This window comes from Bos grunniens, chromosome 6, assembly GCF_055505025.1.
Source record: "Bos grunniens cultivar Pamir isolate PY7600 chromosome 6, Bosgru_T2T1.0, whole genome shotgun sequence".
Classification (NCBI taxonomy): Eukaryota; Metazoa; Chordata; class Mammalia; order Artiodactyla; family Bovidae; genus Bos; species Bos grunniens.
In genome coordinates this window covers 3058701-3065620 of record NC_141170.1, presented here as the reverse complement: position 1 = coordinate 3065620, position 6920 = coordinate 3058701, and the positions used below count along the sequence as shown (strand labels likewise).

General features: G+C 52.7%; 1 long non-coding RNA gene across 1 annotated transcript; it reads left to right on the top strand.

Annotated features, from left to right (window-relative positions):
- Positions 1 to 1860: 1860 nt before the first annotated feature.
- LOC147370195 (uncharacterized) lies at positions 1861 to 5992 on the top strand. Its single transcript, XR_015166022.1, has 3 exons — positions 1861 to 3662; positions 4795 to 4849; positions 5690 to 5992. It is a non-coding gene; the product is annotated as an uncharacterized LOC147370195 (long non-coding RNA).
- Positions 5993 to 6920: the final 928 nt, after the last annotated feature.

Below are 6920 nucleotides of genomic sequence, written 5' to 3'. Positions count from 1 at the left end.
GCGCACCAGGACTCCAAGTTCATTTCTTCAACAAATGCAGAACTCCTGAATATTCACGGGAAGGACTGATGCTGAAGCTGAAGCTCCAGTACTTGGGCCACCTGATGCGAAGAGCCAACTCATTGGAAAAGACTCTGATGCTGGGAAAGATTGAGGACAGGAGGAGATGGTTGGATGGCATCATAAACTCTGGGAGATGGTGAAGGACAGGGAAGCCTGATGTGCTGCAGTCCCTGGGGTCACACAGAATCAGACACGACTTAGCAACCAAACAACAACAACTCAGAACACCTACCCTGGCTGGGTCCTATTCTAGGCTCAGAGGAAGCCATCTTGAAGAATCCGAGCTGAACCCTGCCAAGCTGACCATTAGGAGCTCACCAACCAGTGAGGGGTGCCTAGTGGCTGGCAGCTCCAGGCTTGGAAACAGTACTGCAGATGAACCCCTGTCCCCAAGCTGCTCCCAGGCTGGTGGGGACTCAGAGACAAAGTAACAAGAGAACACAGAGCTGTGGGAGCCGGAGGAGCGCCTGACCCAGGCGGAGGAGGGATGAATCAGGGAAGGCTTACAGGAGGAGGTGACCGTGGAATGAGCCTCAAGGAGGCTGGGGCTGGGCTGGGAGTTGGTGCTGCCGCATTCCTTTCCCCAAAGTACTCAAGCTGCTCACTCTCTGCTCCCCTCAGCCTTGGCTCAAATATCCCCTCCCTGGGTGGGATGGTCTGAGCTGGTTCACTTTTGGTTCTGGAAGCAGGACGGTACCCCAGGGGTCCAGCCCAGGGCCTGGTATGTCCTGGCAGCTCAAGAAATATTTGTCCAGCTGACGCTTGATAGACTGGCTGGCGTCGCAGCCAGGACCCCCACGCTCTGGGCCGGCTTTACTGTGCTTGTGAGATGGGCCTTTTGGCTAAAAACACGAAGATTTTGCCACCAGCACTGCAAGTCCCAGTCTCAGCACTAAGGCTTGTTTAGTGCTCTGTGATTCGGATAAAAATACATCTCTTTCCTGAGCCTCGGGTTCCCCGGTGTCTCCAGGGCGCTACACAAGCTCCCCCACCCTGATCAGAGCCCGGCACGCGGCAGGGGCTCGGAGGGTGCAGGAGATACTGTGGCTTTGTTGTTGTTGCTCAGTCGCTGAATCGTGTCCGACTCTTTGCAACCCCACGGACTGCAGCCACTCCACGGACTGCAGCGACCCCACGGACTGCAGCCACCCCACGGACTGCAGCCACCCCACAGACTGCAGCACACCAGGCTTGTTTTGCACGAGACCATTTATTGACAGGATCGGGCTGTCTTGACTCTCAGAGACGAGCAGGCAGGACTGTGGCCACCGCCTGCAGGGGACCAGTGCGCCCCTGGGGGCTGACACGCTGACCCGCACAGACGCTTGTGTGGCCTCGGGTCTTGTGACCAGGAATACAGTGCAGGCCACCCGTGTCTCCCCACCCCCGCTCCACTCGGCCGCCATCTGCACCAACATTATCTTCTGTTTGTAAACAGCCTGCTTTTCTTCTACTGAAGTCGAGTGAGTGGAGGAGACGCTGGCTCCTCCCCTGCAGACAGATGGGCAGACCCTGCCCCCGCCTCTGCTGCTGACGCCTGGCCTCCACGCCCTTCTGACTTGACTGGGCGAGGGGGCGGTCTCTTGCACGGTCATCATGAAGGTTTGCTGGGGCTTCTGAGGTCACAGGGAGCAGCTGTTAAGGAGGACTCTTGATATAAGCTGGGTTTTATTTCCAGTAAGTCCTGGAGCTGGGAAGTTTGGGGATGGGGGAGGGGTGGGCCGACAGGAAGGAACCTGGCTCTGTTTGAGAATGAGAGACCCTGAGTCCCCATGTGGTGGCTGGAGGAAAATAGACCCTCAGGAAGACCCTCAGGAAAATAGATCCTCTTTCCCCTATACGTTCAGATCAGTTCAGTTCAGTTGCTCAGTCGTGTTCAGCTCTTTGCAACCCCATGAACCACAGCACGCCAGGCCTCCCTGTCCATCACCAACTCCCGGAGTCCACCCAAACCCATGTTCGTTGAGTCAGTGATGCCATCCAACCATCTCACCCTCTATCATCCCCTTCTCCTCCTGCCCTCAATCTTTCCCAGCATCAGGGTCTTTTCAAATGAGTCAGCTCTTCGCATCAGGTGGCCAAAGTATTGGAGTTTCAGCATCAACATCAGTCCTTCCAATGAACACCCAGGACTGATCTCCTTTAGGATGGACTGGTTGGATCTCCTTGCAGTCCAAGGGACACTCAAGAGTCTTTTCCAACATCACAGTTAATCAATTCTTCGGCACTCAGGTTTCTTTATAGTCCAACTCTCACATCCATACATGACCACTGGAAAAACCATAGCCTTGACTAGACGGACCTTTGTTGGCAAAGTAATGTCTCTGCTTTTCAATATGCTGTCTAGGTTGGTCATAACTTTCCTTCCAAGGAGTAAGCATCTTTTAATTTCATGGCTGCAGTCACCATCTGCAGTGATTTTGGAGTCCCCCGAAATAAAGTCTGCCACTGTTTCCCCATCTATTTGCCATGAAGTGATGGGACCGGATGCTATGATCTTAGTTTTCTGAATGTTGAGCTTTAAGCCAACGTTTTCACTCTCCTCTTTCACTTTCATCAAGAGGCTTTTGAGTTCCTCTTCACTTTCTGCCATAAGGGTGGTGTCATCTGCATATCTGAGGTTATTGAGATTTCTCCTGGCAATCTTGATTCCAGCTTGTGTTTCCTCCAGCCCAGCGTTTCTCATGATGTACTCTGCATATAAGTTAAATAAGCAGGGTAGCGGGGTGACAATATACAGCCTTGACATACTCCTGTCCCTATTTGGAACCAGTCTGTTGTTCCCTGTCCAGGTCTATCTGTTGCTTCCTGACCTGCATACAGATTTCTCAATAGGCAGGTCAGGTGGTCTGGTATTCCCATCTCTTTCAGAATTTTCCACAGTTTATTGTGATCCACACAGTCAAAGGCTTTGGCATAGTCAATAAAGCAGAAATAGATGTTTTTCTGGAACTCTTGCTTTTTCGATGATCCATCGGATGTTGGCAATTTGATCTCTGGTTCCTCTGCCTCTTCTAAAACAAGCTTGTGTCCCCACGCGGTGGCCGGGAGGAAAATAGACCCTCAGGAAAATAGATCCTCTTTCCCTTATACGTTCAGATCAGCCCTTCTCAAATGATCTGTAGGGAAGAACCATTTAAAAAAATTCCCAATCTGTCAGACTGATACTTTAAAATATAATAAACTGTTAGAAAATGAAAAGAGAATCATTCAAAAGGCAGGCCCATTTAAAGATCATTATTTAAAAAAAAATTAGCAACAGGGCTTCCCTGGTGGCTCTGGAGTAAGGAGTCCACCTTCTCGTGTAGTGGGGGGTGGGGGTCATAGGTTCCATCCCTGACTCGGGAAGGTTCCACATGCCGCGGAGCTACTAAGCCCGCGCACGACAGCTACTGAGCCTGCGCGCCAGAGCCGGGCGCCACGGCTACTGAGCCTGCGCGCCAGAGCCGGAGCCGCGACTGCCAAAGCCCACATGCCCGGGGTGCCCTGCTCCACAAGAGAAGCCAGCTCGATGAGAGGCCCTCGAACCCCAAGTCGAGAGCAGCCCTTGCTTGCTGCAATGAAAAGCTCTTGGAGTGACGAAGACCCAGCAGTTAAAAGTGGGTAAAATTATTTAAAGGTAAAATTTAACAACAGACATAAAATCGCTTTGTCAAACTGTCACAAACGTTTCTATCGACTCTCGATCTCTGCGTCTTTTTTCCCGACCAGCAGCAATGGTCTGCAGATGGCTCTGAGCCAGGGCCAACTCAGAGTCACGCTGGCCCAGTGGGGTCAGCCTCAGGAAGATGGCTCGTCCCTGGCAGAGGACGGCGAGTGGTCCGGAGTTGAGAGGCCTGAGCGTCCCGGAGGCCGGGGCTCCTGCGAAGCTGCAGGACTAGTACAGCTAAGGTCACTGAGCGCCCGGGAGCGGGCTGGGGCCGTGTCCAGAGTGACCCTGAGAGATGGGGGAACGCGGGCAGAGGTTTGCAGGTGGAGAGGCTGCCTCCGAAGATAAAAGGGTGGGAAAGAGGGCTTAGCTTTGGGAGGCGGCTCCCCTTGGACCACGTGATATCTGGCTGATCGGACACGTTTCAATTCTCTCCCTTTGGCCCTGTCCTGTCTTTCGGTTTCTGAACCTTCCTTTTAGTTTCTGAGCCTTCTGAGGGCGTTTCATGACTCTTCATACCTTGGGCAGGAGGGCCAACGCGAGAAATGATGGGTGGGGAGAAAGGGGGAGCAGGGTTTGCTCCTCGCCCCTCCGATAGCCCAGGGCAGCCCAGCAGCATGAAGACAGCAAATTGCAAGTGATTGGGTGGTTGCTGAGGTGGGGGATGGGACGGGAAGGGGGGCCTTGAACAGAGTCTGTGAGCTGCCTGGGGGAGGGGGGTTCATGACAGCCCTGCAAATGGGGACAGTTACTTCTATGGGCTTCTCTGATAGCTCAGCTGTGAATCTCCCTGCAATGCAAGAGACCCCAGTTCAATTCCTGGGTTGGGAAAATCCACTGGAGAAGGGATAGGCTACCCACTCAAGTATTCTTGGGCTTCCCTGGTGGCTCAGCTGGTAAAGAATCCACCTGCAATGCGGGAGACCTGGGTTCAATCCCTGGGTTGGGAAGATGCCCTGGAGAAGGGAAAGGCTACCCACTCCAGTATTCTGGCCTGGAGAATTCCAAGGACTGTATGGTCCATGGGGTCACAAAGAGTCAGACACGACTGAGTGACTTTCGCTTTCACTTCCACGATATAGGTGAAGAAACTGAGACCAAGAGAAATGAACTGACCCTGTGAGTGCTATACAGTAGGTAAGCATCAAAGCGTTGGTTTAACCTGATCATCAAAGCGTTGATTTAACCCAGTCAGACTCCAGAGCACTGGCTCCTTCTAGCACACCACGCTGCCTTTTGTTACAACTGATGATGGATGAGTGGGTGGACGCATGGGTAGATGGCTAAACAGGCAGATGAGTGGATGGGTGGACGGATGGACGTTGGATGGCTGGAAAGATGGATGACTGTGTGGATAGATTTGTTCATGACACAAATGTTGATGTATTCAGTCAAGGTTGGATGTCACTGGCTTATGTAAATGGGAAACTGCCTTCTACATTTCTTCTGTGGAAATGGAGCCTGACTTCTTATTCCCCTTTTGGCTCCAGGCTGTGAATTCCAGAAACGTAGACACAGTGGTCTGTCCTTCCTGATTATCCCTGCATCCGCAGCGTTTGCAATGGATTTGGTACTTAATAGGTATTCAGTAAATGTTTGTATTAATGGAATGAGTGACTGAATGAACAAATGCACATGTTGTGGGAACACAAGATCTATCCACACAGTTATCCATCTTTCCAGCCATCCAACATCCATCCATCCACCCATTCATCCATCTACCTACCCACCCATCCATTCATCTGCCTGTTTAGCCATCCACCCATGTGTCCACCCACTCATCCACCCACCCACACATCCACCCACCCATCCATCCACCCACCCACCCGCTCATCCATCCATCCTTTTATCCACCCATCAGCCGTCCGTCCACCCATTCACTCTCCCTCCCTCCCCTCTCCCTTCCTCCCCTCTCCCTCCCTCCCCTCTTTCTTTCCTTCCCTCCTCTTTACCACCCTCCCTGCTTTCTTCCTTCAGTTCAACAAGACGGAGAGAGTGGGACAGAGAAAGTAGCATCGACACATGCATGACACATGCACGTCAGCACATACACCAGGCGCAAGCTGGACAGCTGGTGGGAGTTGCTGTGTAGGGCAGGGAGTCCAGACGGATGCTCTGTGATGACCCAGAGGGATGGGGTGGGGGAGGGGAGGGAGGCGAGGAAGGGAGGGGCGTAGGTATAATTATGGGCGGCTCGCATTGTTGTATGGCAGAAACCCACACAATGTTGTAAAATTGTTTTTGTAATATTTAAATAAATAAAATTTTTTTAAAAGATTTTGAACCAGGAACATCTCACGTACTGTGCACTGTGTTATTCTTTGTGGGGTCCCTAGTGACATTTGCGATAACGTAACCTCGCAACTTCTCAACAAAGTGCTCAGTCGTGCTGGTTACTGAGGTTGAGATGGTTGGGTGGCGTCACCGATTCAGTGGACGTGAACTTGGGCAAACTCCTGCAGACGGTGAGGGACAGGGAAGCCTGGCGTGCTGCGGTCCGTGGGGTCGCGAAGAGTCCAGCACTGCTTGGTGACTGACCGATAACAAACCTTGCAACAGTGTAACCAGCACACCCAGCGATTCCTTGAGAAGCTCTGCCTCCCTCTCCTAGCAGATTTTAAGCACTGCACAAGGGGGTTGGCGTGAGAGTGGAGCCTCTTCTTGACGGCAAGGCCCCGTCACCCGGTTCGTTACCGTCTGGGAAGAGAACGGACTTGAACAGCAACTGCAGAAGGTGCTGAGTCCTGGGGGCTCAGCCATCATTACCAGGAGCCTTCTGCGCGGCTCTACAGGTTGGGTGGCCCCAGCGCTGTAGCCGCACAGCGTTTTTTCCAAATGGACCATTAGCAGAGAGTTCTTTCCAGGATTTTATAAGGGAGACAGCAGGACAGAGCCTTCAGCAGACATGGGCAGTTTTCGAGGTTTCCTGGTGCAATGATTCATCCAGAAATGTATTTTGAAATTCATTTCTCTCCAGTAGTGATCAGGGCCAGGCCCTGGAGAAGTTCTCTCCCTTCCCCCGGCGTCAGGAAGGGAGCAGAGGGAGGGGCCAGCCAAGTGCAGGGTCTCCTGGGTTGGAAGTCAGTCAATGGCAGGCAAGCCCCAGCCCTGCCACCAACCTGCTGTGAGAGGCAGGGTCCCCCAGCTTCTCTGGGCCTCCGAGTCCTCCCCTGAGGACCATGCAAGCCAGGGGACTCTCTGGTTCTTC